At 41.4% G+C, this 16559-nt stretch overlaps 1 non-coding gene across 1 annotated transcript; it reads right to left on the reverse strand.

Moving 5' to 3' along the window:
• Positions 1-1860: 1860 nt before the first annotated feature.
• On the reverse strand, positions 1861-1966 carry LOC132604810 (small nucleolar RNA R71). Its single transcript, XR_009568905.1, has one exon. It is a non-coding gene; the product is annotated as a small nucleolar RNA R71 (small nucleolar RNA).
• Between the last annotated feature and the right edge of the window lie 14593 nt (positions 1967-16559).

Genomic DNA, 16559 nt, shown 5'->3' on the forward strand with positions numbered 1-16559 from the left:
ATCAATGCCAAATCCAGGGTGATCTAATCAAGGTTCCACCAAGTGAGCTTAATGATATGAGTTCACCATGGCCTTTCGTCGCCTGGGGCATGGACATCATTAGACCCATCGAACCCGCAGCCTCAAACAGGCATCGATTCATTTTAGTCACATCGACTACTTCACCAAATGGGTGGAAGCAACATCATACATGTCAGTAACGTAAAGTGGTAGCCGATTTCGTGCGAAACAATATTAGATGATGATTCGGCAATACCCGAATGCATCATAATTGATAATAAGGCCAATCAAAATTGCTATCTGATGAAGGATATCTGTGAGCAATTCAAGATCATGCACCGAAACTCTATAGCCTACCGGCCACAAATGAACGGAGCCGTAGAAGCAGCCAACAAGAATATCAAGAGGATATTGAGGAAAATGACAAACAATTACAAAGGTTGGCACGAGCAGTTGCCTTATGCTTTACTAGGATACCGTACTACGGCCAGAACTTCAACAGGAGCAACTCCATACCTGTTGGTCTATGGTACTGAAGCAGTTAGACCTGTCGAAGTTGAGATACCTTGCTTAAGGATCATCTAAGAAGCAGAATTGGACGATGCTGAATGGGTCCGAGCTTGATATGATAAATTGGCTTTAATTGATGAGAAAAAGATTGTTGTTGTATGTCACGATCAACTATACCAACAAAGGATGGCAAGAGCCTTCAACAAACGAGTCGACTTTTCCAAATTGGGCAGATGGTGCTCAAAAGAAGTTTCCCGCATCAAGATGAATACAAAAGGAAATTTGCTCCCAATTGGCAAGGTCCTTATGTGGTCCGCAAAGTACACTCCGAAGGAGCGGTAGTACTGTGATGTGGCGTGATTTACTTGGCATGATTAATCGTTCTTCATAGTTACTTTCTTATATTTGGGAAAATCATAGAAAGAGATAATCTTTATTTATTGGGAAATAGTAGAGATTCATATAGAGATTAAGTGCATTCATATAATGATCCATTAGAAGTATATCAAGATCAATACCCATGACCATACACCCTATCTAACGGGAACACAACCTTAGTTTCTTTTACAATAAATTTCCACCAAAGCAAGTAGATAGCAATTAGTTATAGAAAAACCAACTATTACCAAAATCATCGGATTAAGACATTAGACCTAAGCTTAGCATCCTACGACTTTAGTAACCTTTTCACACCATATTCCCTGTGGGATTCGACCCCAACCTTGTTAGGTTACTATATTTGACAACGTCCGCGTTATACCATTAATAGGTGTAATTTGAGCGTATCAAATTTTGGCGCCGTTGTCGGGAAATACGGTTTTGAAATTACTAAATAGTGTTTGATTTGATTGAAGTCTTTTTCTTCTTCCATCACACCTTGTTTTCTACTCTGTATAAACCAGGTGAACATGAATCAAAATCAGCAAAATCAACGTGCTGGTAACCAGGGGGGTCGGTTGAACAATCAGGCGAATGAATCAGATGATGAGAATATTTTTGCTGATCTTGTTCCAGAGGAGGACTGTGCATCTGCTATTGTTCAGCCTCGAGTTGGAGCTGCCACCGTGAAAATTGACTCCTCTCTATACTAGTTGTTGAAACTGCAGGGATACTTTCGAAACTCTACCGAGAATGACCCTCAACGTCATTTGCAGAATTTTGTGGATGTGTGTGCTAATCACATCCAGAACAACGTTACACAAGATGCTATTCGGTTGAGGTTATTCAAATATTCCTTAACTGGAGAAGCAAGAACATGGTTTGAGAAGCTGCACCGAAATTCGATTACTTCATGGGCAGAGATGGTGACTGCTTTTCTCACAAAGTGGTACCCTCCTAGCAAGAAGGCTGAAATTCGTGTCAAGATATATGAATTTAAGCAACGACCGAGGGAACAACTATATGAAGCCTGGGAGAGATTCAAGGAGTATTTGCAGAAGAGCCCGAATCATGGTTTTCTGGAATAAATATTAATGGAGAAGTTCTACCGAGGGCTAGATCCAGTGACACAGTCAGTTGCTAATAATACAGCTGATGGTTGTTTCATGAACAAAACTTATCGATGAGTGACCACAATACTTAACAAGCTGACGACTCATAATCAGGCTTGGCACTCAAACAATGCTGATGTGGTACCGTATGGTAGTGCTATGATCCAGAATATAGTGAAGGAGAATCAAGACACCCAGCAAACATTGGCAAAACTTGCAACAAATATCTCCTTGCTAACAAAGAAGTTTTATGAATCCCAGATCAAGAGAGTAAATATTTGTGATGATGATACAGTTTTGCCAAAAGGGATGTACCATACTCAAGATGGTCCGTTCCATGATGGGCTACCTATACAGGTTGAAGATGCTAATTATGTTAATAACTCTCAAGGGGGTTACCAAAGACAGAATTACCAAGGTGGCTATCAGAATCAGAATCAATGGAGACCTCAGCAAGGTCAAGGTGCTTACAACAACTCTGGGAACTACAATAATAATTATGGTGGTGCGAACCAAGGGAGCTACAACAACAGCAACAATTTCGGGAACAAGAGTTCCAATCCTTATATACCACCAAAAGGGCAGTCAACAGAGCAATGTAGTTCGAAGGTTGGATCAATGCTTGAAAAAATTCTAGCAAATCAATCTAAGTCTGAAAGGACTTTATCTGGGCTGACAGAAACTGTGGGTTCCCATACAGCGGCTATTCAGAAGCTTGAGTCACAGATGAGGGATATTTCTAGAGAGCAACACCCTTCTAAAAAGGGAGGACTTCCGAGTGACACTATTCCAAATACCAAGAATGGGGGAGGCGGTGTAGACCGTGTGTTTGTCATCACTACTAGGAGTGGTAAAATACTCCAGGAGGCTGCTGAGAAGGTGATTGATCTTGAGCCGATAGATAAAGAGGATGAGGTGCAGTCTGAAGCACTTATTATTGCTGATGATAATCCTACTGACAAGAAGGTTGCTGATATTCCAAAGATGGTGAAGGAAGCTGATAACACAAGTAAGCAGGCTGTAAAAGGGGCTCTCCGCCCTTTGACGCAGCTTTTCAAATCTAAACCTCCATTTCCTCAGAGGTTGGTAAATAAGAAGGAAGATGATAAGTTCGAGAAGTTTTTGATCAGTTGAAACAGTTATCTCTAAATTTTCCCTTCTTGGAAGCTGTCAAGGAGATGCCCGGTTTTGCTAAATATTTGAAGGATCTGTTGACCAAGAAGAAGACGGTTCAACATGAAACCGTGAGTTTGACTCAAACTGTGAGTTCCATCATTTCAACTACAACTGTTCAGAAAAAGGGAGATCCTGGGTCGTTCACCATTCCTTGTTCTGTTGGGCACCATGATTTTTCTCGTGCCTTGTGTGATAATGGGGCGAGTATTAATTTGATGCCTCTTGCTATATACAAACAATCAGGTTTGGGGATGCCAAGGCCGACTGCTATGAGGTTACAAATGGCTGATAGGTCTATCAAAAGACCTGTTGGGGTGGTTGATGATGTACTTGTGCGGGTTGGTGATTTTATGTTGCCAGCTGATTTTGTGATTCTTGATTGTGCTATTGATCGGGACATTCCTATTATTCTGGGGAGACCTTTCCTTTCTACAGGGAGGGCTCTAATGGATTCGAGAAAAATGAAATCAAGTTCCGAGTCAACGATGAAGAAGTGACTTTTTGGGCTACCAAAGGGATGAAGTTACTAAGTGCTTATGAGAGTATTTCGGTAATTGATTCGTTTGATGTTGTTGATGAAGCAGTGGAGTTCAAGATGGAAGAAGAAAGTTTGGGTGAAGCTCTTGCTAGTATTCTTGTTAACTTTGATGCTGAGGACATGGAAGGTTATGCGGAGACAGTTAATTCACTTGTTGGGTTGGGATCATATTCCTACCACCCAAAGAAGTTGAATCTCGATCTGGAAAATAGAACAACTCCTCCAGCAAAGCCTTCAATCATTAAGCCACCTAAGTTGGAGCTTAAACATCTCCCATCACATCTGAAGTATGAGTTCCTTAGTCCGGATAATACATTTCCAGTGATTGTTTCAGCTTTACTGACTGAGGAGCAGAATTACAGCTTTTGGAGGTGTTGAGAGAGTATAGGCGTGCTATTGGTTGGACCATATCAGGCATCCGAGGTATTCCATCTAGGATTTGTGAGCACAAAATCCAGTTGGAGGAGGATAGCAAACCAAGTGTAGAGCATCAAAGGCGATTGAACGAGAATATGCAAGAGGTTGTCAAGAAAGAGATCATCAAATGGTTAGATGCAGGAGTAGTTTACCCAATTGCTGATAGTAAATGGGTGAGCCTAGTCCAATGTGTTCCTAAGAAGGTCAGCATCACTGTTGTGCCAAATGCAAAGAATGAGTTGATCCCAACCAGAACTGTCACCGGATGGAGAGTTTGCATGGACTATCGCAAGCTCAACACAGCCACTTGCAAGGACCATTTTCCTATGCCCTTCATTGATCAGATGCTTGATAGGCTAGCGGGGCATTCCTACTATTGCTTCCTTGATGGTTATTCGGGCTACAACCAGATCAACATTGCTTTGGAAGATTAGGAGAAGACCACTTTTACTTGTCCTTATGGGACGTTTGCATTTAGCCGGATGCCTTTTGGTTTGTGTAATGCACCAGCCACTTTTCAGAGATGCATGATGTCAATCTTCTCAGACATGGTGGAGGATTTCTTGGAAGTGTTCAAGGATGACTTTGTTGTCGTAGGTAATTCGTTTGAAGATTGTCTTGGCCATCTGGGTCAAGTGCTAAAAAGATGTGAGGAGACAAATCTCGTGCTAAATTGGGAGAAGTGCCATTTTATGGTGAAGGAAGGAATCGTCCTCGGTCACAAAATCTCTGAAAAGGGAATCGAGGTCGATCAAGCGAAAATTGATTTGATTGCAAAATTTCCACCACCTATCTCGGTCAAAGGTGTCTGAAGTTTCTTGGGACATGCTGGGTTCTACAGGCGCTTCATCAAAGATTTCTCCAAGATTGTCAACCCAATGTGCAAGCTTCTTGAAAAAGAGGCGAAGTTTGCGTTTGATGATAAGTGTCGGAAGGCGTGTGAGGAGTTAAAAGAGCGTCTCACTACTGCTCCTATTATTGTTGCTCCTGACTAGTCCTTGTCATTTGAACTGATATGTGATGCTAGTGGTTTTGCAATAGGTGCTGTTCTTGGGCAGACGCACAATAAAATTATGCACCTGATCTATTATGCAAGCAGAACACTGAATGCTGCCCAAATGAATTACACAGTGACGGGGCAAGAGCTGCTTGCCATTGTGTTTGCCTTTGAGAAATTTTGGGCCTACTTGTTGAGGTCCAAAGTAGTGGTTTACACTAATCATGCAGCCTTGAGATACCTCATGGCAAAGAAGGAAGCAAAGCCGTGACTGATCAGATGGGTGCTATTGCTGCAAGAGTTTGATTTTGAGATGAAGGACCGCAAGGGCACTGAAAACTAGGTTGCTGACCATCTCTCTCGGCTTGAAGAGGGTGGGAGACCTTCTAATGAGCTTGATATAGATGATTATTTTCCGGATGAGAGGGTGTTGGCTGTGTCAATGGAGGTGGCACTGTGGTATGCTGACATTGCCAATTATTTGGTAACAGGCATAGTTCCAGAAGATATCAAAGCCTACCAAAAGAAGAAATTCTTGCGGGATGCTCGACAGTATTATTGGGACGAGCCTTATTTGTTCCGAACATGCTCTGACAACATCATTCGGCGTTGTGTTCCTGAAAGTGAAGTGATGGCGATTCTAAAGGCGTGCCATGACTCTCCTGTTGGGGGTCATCATAGCGGAAACCGGACTGCAGCTAAGGTACTTGAGTGCGGCTATTACTGGCCGACCATTTTTCATGATGCTAATCTGTTGGTGCGGTCCTGTGATCAATGTCAAAGGCAAGGGAATATCGGCAGAAGGCAAGAGATGCCGATGAATTTTGTTATGGAGGTAGAAGTGTTCGATGTCTGGGGGATTGACTTTATGGGACCCTTTGTGAGTTCGGGTGGCATGAAATACATCTTGGTTACTGTGGACTATGTGTCAAAATGGGTAGAAGCGGTGGCTTTGCCTAATAACGAGGCCAAGAGTGTTATGGGGTTCCTCAAGAAGTACTTACTCGTTTTGGTACTCCGAGGGCTATAATCAGCGATGGTGGATCCCACTTTTGTAATATAGCTTTCGCGGGATTGATGGAGAAATATAGTGTAAAACATAGGGTGGCAACACCTTATCACCCTCAGAAAAGTGGGCAGGCTGAAGTATCTAATAGGGAGATCAAGAGTATTCTAGCGAAAACAGTAAATGCAAATAGAACTGATTGGGCCTGCAAGCTCAATGACGCTCTGTGGGCATACAGGACTGCTTTCAAGACTCCGATTGGGACTTCACCATTCAAGCTTGTATTCGGAAAAGCTTGTCACTTGCCGGTTGAACTTGAGCACAAGGCTATGTGGGCACTAAAGAAATTGAATATGGATTTGGAGGAAGCAACCAAGGTCAGGTTGTTTCAACTAAATGAGATGGATGAGTTTCGGTACCAGGCATATGAGAGTGCAACACTTTATAAAGAAAGGATGAAGCAATACCATGACAAGAAGATCCTGAAGCGAGAATTCTACAAGGGTGACCCTGTATTGTTGTTTAACTCTCGGTTGAAGTTGCTGCCTGGTAAACTCAAATCAAGGTGGTCTGGTCCATTTGAGGTGGTAGGTGTTTCACCCCATGGAGCAATTGAGTTAAAGTCCGGAGATGGAACTCGGACATTTAAGGTGAATGGGTAGAGATTGAAGCACTATCACGGAATGGTTTCGGAGGATAGGATTGTTGACCGATACAGGTTGAAGCACCTCGGAATGAACAATGATCTGGTGTACGCAGATCAAGAGTGAATGGCTACCACCGTCGTGCCGCGACGTTAAATCAAGCGCTTCTTGGGAGGCAACCCAAGTGTAATGTTTATTTTTCTTTTGTTTGTTTTTGATTACATATAGGGTAATGGTTGTTTTGGTGCCGGAATATATTGCAGAAAATATTGCTGAACAGCAGGTAAGTCAAGTAGTAAGACTGTTTCGCAACATTGCAAAATACACGTACAGTTTATGGACCGTATTTCACAATACGGCTCGTAAAATGGGGCGTATTTAACAATGTCACAAAACAGTAAGCACTGTAATGCAACATGAAAGTTTACGACCATGGAAGAAAAACCGTATTGTGAAATACGGTCCGTAAATCGGATCGTAATCTTTCGTGAGACAATACAGTGTACTGCCCACATCAACATCTCTAAATACGGGTCATAAATCACTTTACGGACCGTATTTAGAATAAAAAAATGGTCATTAATACAAGAGAGGGCAACGATTTAAATCACGGGCAGAGAGACCGTTTCATCCCATTACCTTCCCTCTCCATTAACTTCCCTCCTTAACTCCCCTCCTTCTCAACCCCTACGATTTCCCACAAAAAAAAAAGCCATCATCTTCCATTTTCTAAACTCCATAAATACACAACTCACACTAAAAAATAAACCCACTCTCACAAAATTCGTAATCTCTCTGCCCTAGGTTTAAATTTGGTTGTGATTGAAGTAGTGCTCTCAATGTCTTTGCTTATTGTGATCTATTGGTTCATCATAAAAAGGTATGATTGACACTCCCCACTTTATTTTACAGCAGTGAGTTTGAACTTGGTGGTAAGTGTGATTAGGCTAGGTTTTGTGCAATTAAGTGCTTGCTTACCTTGGTTAATGATCTTGTGAGGGGATAGATATGTTAAATTCTTTTAATTCTCTTGGGAAGTTGTTAATAAAACCCAAATGGGTTGGAGGGCATTCCATACTTTAAAATTCAAAATTTGAAGTTTTGGTCTGCCCACCAATAGCTTGACTCTTGAGGGAATTATGAAAATTTGGTAGAAAATTAGGTGAAGTCTGAGTAACCTATTCCCCAAAACAATGTGAAAACAAGATGTGTAACGAAATCCAGAAATCAAAACATGTTCTAGATCTGTGATGCGAAAAACGATCTCACTTTACGGACCGTATTTCAGTTTACGGTCCGTCTTTAAGCATGTCACGAAGGGACAGAAAGGTCTCCAAGAAAATGAGCAGTTTACGATCGTACTTTACGGACCGTATTTCAATTTATGGTCCGTCTTTTGAGTTTACGGTCACAGACAGAACACAGTTTTTGTGCACAGTCAGTTTGTCTTATTGTTGATCGGATGTTCCATGGTAGCTAATATAATGTGTCTTTTGCAGGAATGGGTTAGAAAAGGAGTGCAAAGAAAGTGAGGGCTAAAAGCACTGGCACAAGAAAGAAAGCGCGTTCGGATTCGAGGTTGATAGATGAACCCTCCAATTTGGAAGGGGAACAATCAAGATTCGAGTGCGCAGAGGTTATACCGCCACCAAAGGTCAGGGAGGCCCCCACACAAGGCACATCGGCAAGGCCATCAGAACCCCCACCTATGACCCCGTCCAAGTCTGCGTCGGAAGCCTCCCAGTCTGAAGAGGGGGATTCTAACGCGGAAGTATCAAGCAGGGGGACAGCCCACCAAACGGATCAGGAGAGTGACTCAGCAGGGCCAAGTGATGGTAATGATCTGGATGATGGTATGCCGCCAGAGGGTCGTAAGCTGGCCGTCAGGACCAAACGGCTGGAGGAAGAAAAACTTCGGTTCTCGGTATAGGGTCAAAGAAATTGTATGACCAATGGATGGCCGGGACAGAAACTGGGGGACAGCCGCAGCGGAAAATATTTGAGGAACGGCGACTGATTTTCGATGGTATCTCGGCTCATCCACAGCTGGATGATACCATCAAAATGTACAAGCTGGATGTGTTCACTCATGAGCTGGGAGATTATGCTCCGCACATTGTGCGGGAGTTCTATGCATCATATGGGGCTGTGTTGATGTCGATGAAGAAGCCGAGTCGTGCTTGGCATGAGATACCCATTCTGGAGAATGTGACAGTCCGGAACTCACTTGTTGATATTTCCTCCAAAGCCATCAACAAAGTCCTGTTTGGTAATGATTTTGTGGCTCCCACTGATCTGAGCCTATTCCAAGACAAACGAGACAGGAAAGACAAGAAATCTGTGAGGGAATGGACTGCTGCGATTATCACATCTGAGCCACATAAGCAAAAATGGGCGAATCAAAATTGCTAAAAGTTGTTTGTCCACGGAAGCTAAGTTTTGGTGGACATTGTTTCGGTACAGGATCACTCCAACCCAGGCGGATAATACCCTCTCCACCAGTCAGGCAGTCACTATTGCCTCGTTGATGTCAAAGTATCCAATGAATATTGGGGAGCTCATTGCTGAGGAGCTGCATGTACGGGCACACAAGCCCAACCAAAACATGGTATTTCCGTGTCTTATCACGGAATTATGTAGACATGTAAGGATATTTCAGCTTCCTAAATGGGATGGCACCATCACAGCTACTCGTATAGAGGATTGGATGAAGAATAAGGTAAATACTAAGAAGGACCAAGAGGCAGATCAGTCCGGTGATGACGACGACACTCAGCTAGAGTTGAGTCCGAGCCATGCTTATGGTACTGACCCAGTAGAGTCCGAGATTGGTGCTGCTACTACTGAGAATGATGCTCCCACTACAGGTGTCCCAGATACTGTCGATACACCGGCTTTTGCAACCACGCTGGGTGTTTCTGAAGCAAGACCTCCACCACCACCTCCGGCCACACAGGGCCCTCCTTCGGGGTCTGCCACTGCCGCTGCGACAGCCGAGCCTGCTGATCCAGAGCTGGAGCTGCTGCACTTCATCCATGCTAATTACAGCCAGATTGCAGTCAAAGCAGTGAGGACTGAAAGGCAAGTAGGAAAAATCTTGCAGCAATTTAAGCCGAAAGTGGTGAAAATAGTGCAGCAGTTGGTTACAGAGGAGACCACAGAAATCCGTGCGGAGTTTGAGAAAAAGCACAAAGTGTATCAGGCTAGACTAGATAGTTTTAAGGCGAAATTGTTGACTCGAGAGCAGACCACACCCAGTGGGAAGTTTATCTCATTGAGGAGTGAGTTGGATAAGCTGAAGAAGGAGCTTGAGGCACTCAAAGTGCAAGGTATGGTAGTCGTACCAGTGCCAGCACCACGTGCCATTTTGCCTAATACGTTTAAGGTGCTGGACCTGATGGATTCTGAGGAGGAGACGGAGGATGCCGAACCCTTTGTTCGCGATACAGCAAAGAGGGTCCGCGAGCCATATGAGGACCCAGAGGAGTTGGACAAGAGATTAAAGAAGACAGAGAAGAAGGAAATGCAGCAGGCAATTTTTCAATCGTTAGTTGAGCCGCAGCAACAACCAAGAGAGTCCACGGGTCAACCGCCGAATACAGCGGGCCAGTCGTGAGTTTCACACAGTACCAAGGGCGCCAAGGTACCACTTCTTTCCCTCGTTCTTATAAGTGAAGCACTGAGACAGTGCTTGATTCTTTAGTTGGGGTTGGGACTATTTGATAGTAGTGTAGTGTAAATATGTGTTTAGGAACCCCCTCGGCTTTTCTTTGCCAGAGTTCTTTTCCTGAGGGGGGTTTTATTTTGGTGAAACTGGCATGTTTAGGATGTTGCTTAGGTTGAGTAGAGTAATTTTGACTTATTTGGTGTTACTTTGTAACTGCTGGCATGTGTTATGGTTTGTTGGAAATTTTGGACCCCTCAAAAATTTGAAAAATGCATACTTAGAACAGTTATTGGTTGACATGATTGATTCTTTATATGACATTATGATTATTAGGGTATTGTGTGTGATAAATGACTACTCAGGAGGTCACAAGTGTAAAAGTAATTGTCCTTATGCCAATGTGTGTGTGAGTTGTTAGTTTAATTCTGTTTAAGCATGTATAATCTAAAACTTGCCTGGTTGGTCTTGTTTGAAATCCGAAAGTTAGTTTGGTTGTGAAATGATCTTAGGCTTTCTTTGTGTAAATAGTCACTTTGCCTAAATAAGCCTTACCAAAAGCTAAAAATATCCCTAGTTTCCCTTTTTGAGCCTTTTGACCTTTTTCTTGGCTAGCCAAATATGAAACCTCACCCGTTGTGCAATTTATCCATCTTCGCACCCGTTCCCTCCTTGATGCTACTAGATAGATAAGGCAAAGTGCCTAAGTTGGGGGTGAATTAAATGTGAAGTAGATGTTAAAAACATAAGTTGGGAGTGGTGGAGTTTTCTAGTGGAGATTCGATGTGGTAGTTGCATATATATATATATATATATATATATATATATATATATATATATATATATAAAATCAAAAAAATTTAACACAAAAAGATTTGCAAGTTGGATAGGAATAAAATCACATCGAGGTCGAAAACTTGAAAGAAAATGAAGGGGTTGGAAAGAAAAGAGGTAAATCAAGGTGAAGAGATGTTGTAGTGTTCAAGGAGGGTGAGTCACTAATATCCAAAAAGTATCCTACCCGTCCCTAAGCCTACATTACAAGCCAAAACAAGTCCTAATGTGATCACAACCGAACGAGCCTAGGATGAAAACATAGAAAATAAGGGCAAGCCTATGGTATTTGCATGTGTAGATATGAATTTCTTTGTGAGTGTGAGTGTTTTTCTCTTCTCTTTCATCTTCGTCCCATTCTTGTTATATATATATGTGTGTTGGGACATTCTTTGGTCTATGTGAGGGCATAAGGATGAGAATTGAGCAAAATAAAGTGACCGCCTAAAGTAGCGTTTGGGTGCATCATAATGTGTTCGATAATGTAATGCCATGCATTGAAGCTTCATTGTTAGTCATATCATTCTTGAGTATGTATATTGCTTTGAAATAGAAAATTGGGGTGGTCCTTTGAAGAAAAACATGCATGCCGGTAGTTCAGAGTCAAAACCAATGTAGACATTGTTATTCTATGATATCTAGGTGTAGATTGAGTCGTTGTTTTGTATGGCTTGCTTGAGGACAAGCAAATACTTTAAGTTGGTGGTGTTGATGTGGCGTGATTTTACGTCACAAATAGATGCTTTTCTTCTATAAGTTTTACTTGTTTTTAAGCAATTTTATGTGATTTTACGTGGTTTTTAGTATTTTTTAGGAAACGGAACAGATTTGGTATGAAAACAGTTGAAAGTGCAGAAGTGGTCGTAAACTCAGTTTACGGTCCGTATTCTAAAATACGGGCCGTATTCGATGGGCGTATTAAAGAGTAACAGAACCAGAAGGGCAGGCTAAGGACATGGTGATTTACGAACTCAGTTTACAGACCGTATTTCAGTTTACGGTCCGTATTTCAAATCGTATTTAACCATTCGAGCATTTGGCAGAAAGTCAGAGTTTTGGAAGTTGAAAGACGACTGGGCAGTTTACGGGCCGTAAACCACTTTATGGTCCGTATTTCAAAAGATTGAAGTTGCTCACAACTGGAAGGACGACTTGGTCGTAAACTGGTTTACGATCCGTATTTCACTTTACGGACCGTATTTCGTATCGACGGGACCAAAGTGCAAATCTGCAACTTTCACGTTTTCAGAACCTATAAATAATCATTGTAGGGTTTTAATAGTCATCAGTTATTATATTTTGACTTGTGGCTTAGAACATTAAATACTCTCTAGTTTTTGAAGGTTCAAACATCAATTCAAGTATTATCAATTCCTCTTTTCTTCCAAAGTAAGCAATTATGAATTCTTCAATTTCTTATTTCTTGTTCTTTGTCATGAGTAGCTAAATTCCCTTACTAGGGTTGTGAACCCAATGATGGGTGTTTTGTGATTGGGTTTATGAATGATATACACATAATGGATTATTAGGGTTTATTTATTCTTCATTCTTCATTCATAATTAATGGTTGCAAACATTGATTAAAGCCATAAACCTTGATTTATTTGGGAAAATAATTAGGGTTGGTAAGAATAAATAACAAGAACTCAAAGCTTTAAACTTTGTTTAATAAATTCACTTAGGAATAAGAAGAATTTACTTGGCATGATTAATCGTTCTTCATAGTTACTTTCTTATATTTGGGAAAATCATAGAAAAAGATAATCTTTATTTATTGGGAAATAGTAGAGATTCATATAGAGATTAAGTGCATTCATATAATGATCCATTAGAAGTATATCAATATCAATACCCATGATCATACACCATATCTAATGGGGACACAACCTTAGTTTCTTTTACCATAAATTTCCACCAAAGCAAGTAGATAGCAAACAGTTATAGAAAAATCAACTATTACCAAAATCATCGGATTAAGACAGACCTAAGCTTAGCATCCTTCGACTTTAGTAACCTTTTCACACCATATTCCCTGTGGGATTCAACCCCAACCTTGTTGGGTTACTATATTTGACAACGTCCGCGTTATACCATTAATAGGTGTAATTTGAGCGTATCATACTGGCAGAAATGGACGGACAAGAGTGGCCAAATCCAATCAATTCAGACGCAATCAAGCGCTACTATACATGAAGACAAGTTGCTCAGTCTATAGCAATACTTTTGCATGTAATCGTTATGTTATTTGCTTGTATTAGCTATTCCCTTTTGCTTGTAATCGTTTTGTAATAGATGGGAAAAACAAAAAAAACTTTGTAATATGAACAACGCAATCACCTGACTTCCCCACAGTAGGGTACGTAGGCAGTCCGTTTGAGACCCGCTCGCATTATTAGTAAAAACCAAACTCATTCAACCTGATTCCTACTGCGACAGGATACGTAGGCGCTCTTGGAGCTCAGTCGCACCAATGGAAAAACCTAAGAAACCCTTAGGAAACCTCAGATATAGGACTTCACGAAGGACGCAAAGATCGCCACACACCCAACTAATGCGGAATTTCTGGGAAGATCTCAAAATTTCCTACAACTCGGAAGATTCGGCACGAGAGTTCATCGAACAAGACTTAAGCTGGGGCAGAATTTTTGAGAAAAGGTTTCAAAAATTTTGCGCGAGGAAGCGAAGAACCCCAATCACGAAAGAAGGGATCTCCCTTATTCAAAGCACATGTCATGACAATTAACCTTATAACTTTCAAAACAATGCATTTATTTCCCTAAAAATAAATACCTTTATGATTTTCTGTATAATAAAAATAAATTCATCTTTCGAATACTGAGGCCGAAAGGGTTTCGAGTCCAGAAAGCTGAAGACGCGAGAGTGCTGGCAGCATGAATCAACTTTAAGTAGGAAAAAACAAACCCATTTCTGATGCAGGTCCCCAGGACATCGGAGGACGATCCTTTTCCTAACTTTGCTTTATGTGCAGGAAATGGTTCGCCAAAAGAAGTTCAAGACAGTTGCAGTGATCAGGCTTTTAGAAAAATACCTAGCCATAAGGGCGCTATAAAAAGATTTGAATGCCACAAGGGAAAATACCCAATCACGAGGGCTACAAAAGTATTGGCATGCCACAAGGGCAAATACCCAGCCACGAGGGCTACAAAAGGACCGGCAAGCCACAAGGACAAATATTCAACCACGAGGGCTATAAAATATTTGAATGTTGCAAGGGCAAATACCTTGCCAAAAGGGCTCACAAAGGACAAAGGCTGTAAATAGAAAAATCTCTAGCCGATGGGGTTGTAGTAGAATAACACGGCATATCTGACCTCGAGGGTCACAACCGGTATAAAGGATGAAAGAAAGACAATTTAGCCAAACAGGTCATATATATCATTCACATCACTTCTTCTTATTTGCCCTGAGGGCCATTGCATATCTATTTTCCTGTTGCCGAGAGGGTTATCACTTCTTCGTATTTGCCATGAGGGCCATTGCATAACTATTTTCCTGTTGCCAAGAGGGCCATCACTTCTTCTTATTTGCCATGAGGTCCATTACATATCTATTTTCCTACTGCCGAGAGGGCCCCCATACAAGCATGCCAAGAGGGTCATTTATACAAACAAGCCGAGAGAGTCATTCATATGAACTGCCGAGAGGGCTATTCATGCAAGCATATAGATATAATCAAGATATTAAAGCAATGTAAATCCAGTCGAGCGACCGCAGTATTTGCTCCAAAAAATAAAAACAATGTAAATCCGGCCGGATGTCCACAGTATTCGTCATCAAAACCAAGCAACGTGACGCAGTAGCTGGGAACAGAATATAGCCGCCAGACGGAGCCAGCTGATCAAATCAAATCCATATGTATGCGAAGCAAATGTGAAACTGTTTGTTACGCAGTCGGTCGTGATAGGGTGCCCATGAGAGTCAAGCTCACCGGCCAGTATTTGGAAGATCACTCCTCACCATCTTCAGCCACACAATAATGTTTTATTTACTTATCTTCTTTGCTTTTTATTATTCCGCAACCAGTATGATGCACACACACAAAGGTGTTCCCGCATAAAGGATATCCTTTTCCTCTCATCGAGTCAAACTACAAGTGACTTGATTCCCAAGACCAGGGATATGTAGGCGGACTCAAAATCAGAGAGTCATTCACACTCCAACCAATCACACCGAACATCTCGGCCTCATAACCGGAAAATCCAAAATTTGCTTAAATTCGCATTTTTTGAAGCATAAATTGAGCCGAACTACAAGTGACCTGAATTCTCATGTAACCTGAGATATGTAGGAAAACCAGAAACCAGGGTCCAACCACATATTTTGAAAATTACATAAAAGCGAGAGGTAATATGGAGATGGGTCAGTCAAAAATCAGGGTTAGTCAAATTTCACTGTTTAGAGATGGCTTTGCCATCCCCGAACACCAAAGGAGCATTTGTTGACACCTAATTTTTGACCTCCCATAAATTATTTTGATCACCCAGAATCCTTAGGTATTCAATGGAGTAAAATATGTATTTTTAGAAGCCAAAATGATTTTATAAAATTATTTAGATAATATTTTACCATTCTCATTTGGTAAAATGACTTCTATAAATATTATAAATCATCTGGAAATTAATTTACATATTATTGCAACAATTATGGTACTTGCCAAAATCAAAAGCATTATAACAATTATCTTGTTTAATTAGTTGCCCAAATTAACAAGTATTTTACCCCGTTTAACTCAAGCAAATTGATTAACGAAAATAAATAATCATTTTGCCCCTCAACTTTAAAGACGTTTCTTTAATACGGCTATTTGTCAAAATCTGCATATACAACCCTCCATATATACATATGTATATGTCTATATACATGTATGTACGTATAAACACACATATACACACATATATATGGGCTGCCCCTTATTATTTTTGTGTCAGCCGAGTCCAGGCCTAAAAGAGACCTAAACCGGCCCAACTATCCATTAAAGAGGGGGGTAATACCCCTCCTCTCTTCATTTCATAACAAACAGACCCTAAGAGCCTTTTCTCTCTCAATGGGTTGTGAAACCCTAGCCGCCACCCCTCCCCTTCCCTCTCTCCTACGTCATCTATGCCGGAAACAACAAAGAAAGGAAAGGTCCTCTTTGGTTTTGGACCGTGCATGGTCGAGAATAGAAAGAGCATTAATTGCTCTGCCATTTCTCACCCTCTTTTCACCAAAATCAGCCCAAACGAGGTATTACCACCCCCTATCTCTTACTTTTTTGCAAAA

Source organism: Lycium barbarum, chromosome 7 (assembly GCF_019175385.1).
Source record: "Lycium barbarum isolate Lr01 chromosome 7, ASM1917538v2, whole genome shotgun sequence".
NCBI classification, from domain to species: domain Eukaryota; kingdom Viridiplantae; phylum Streptophyta; class Magnoliopsida; order Solanales; family Solanaceae; genus Lycium; species Lycium barbarum.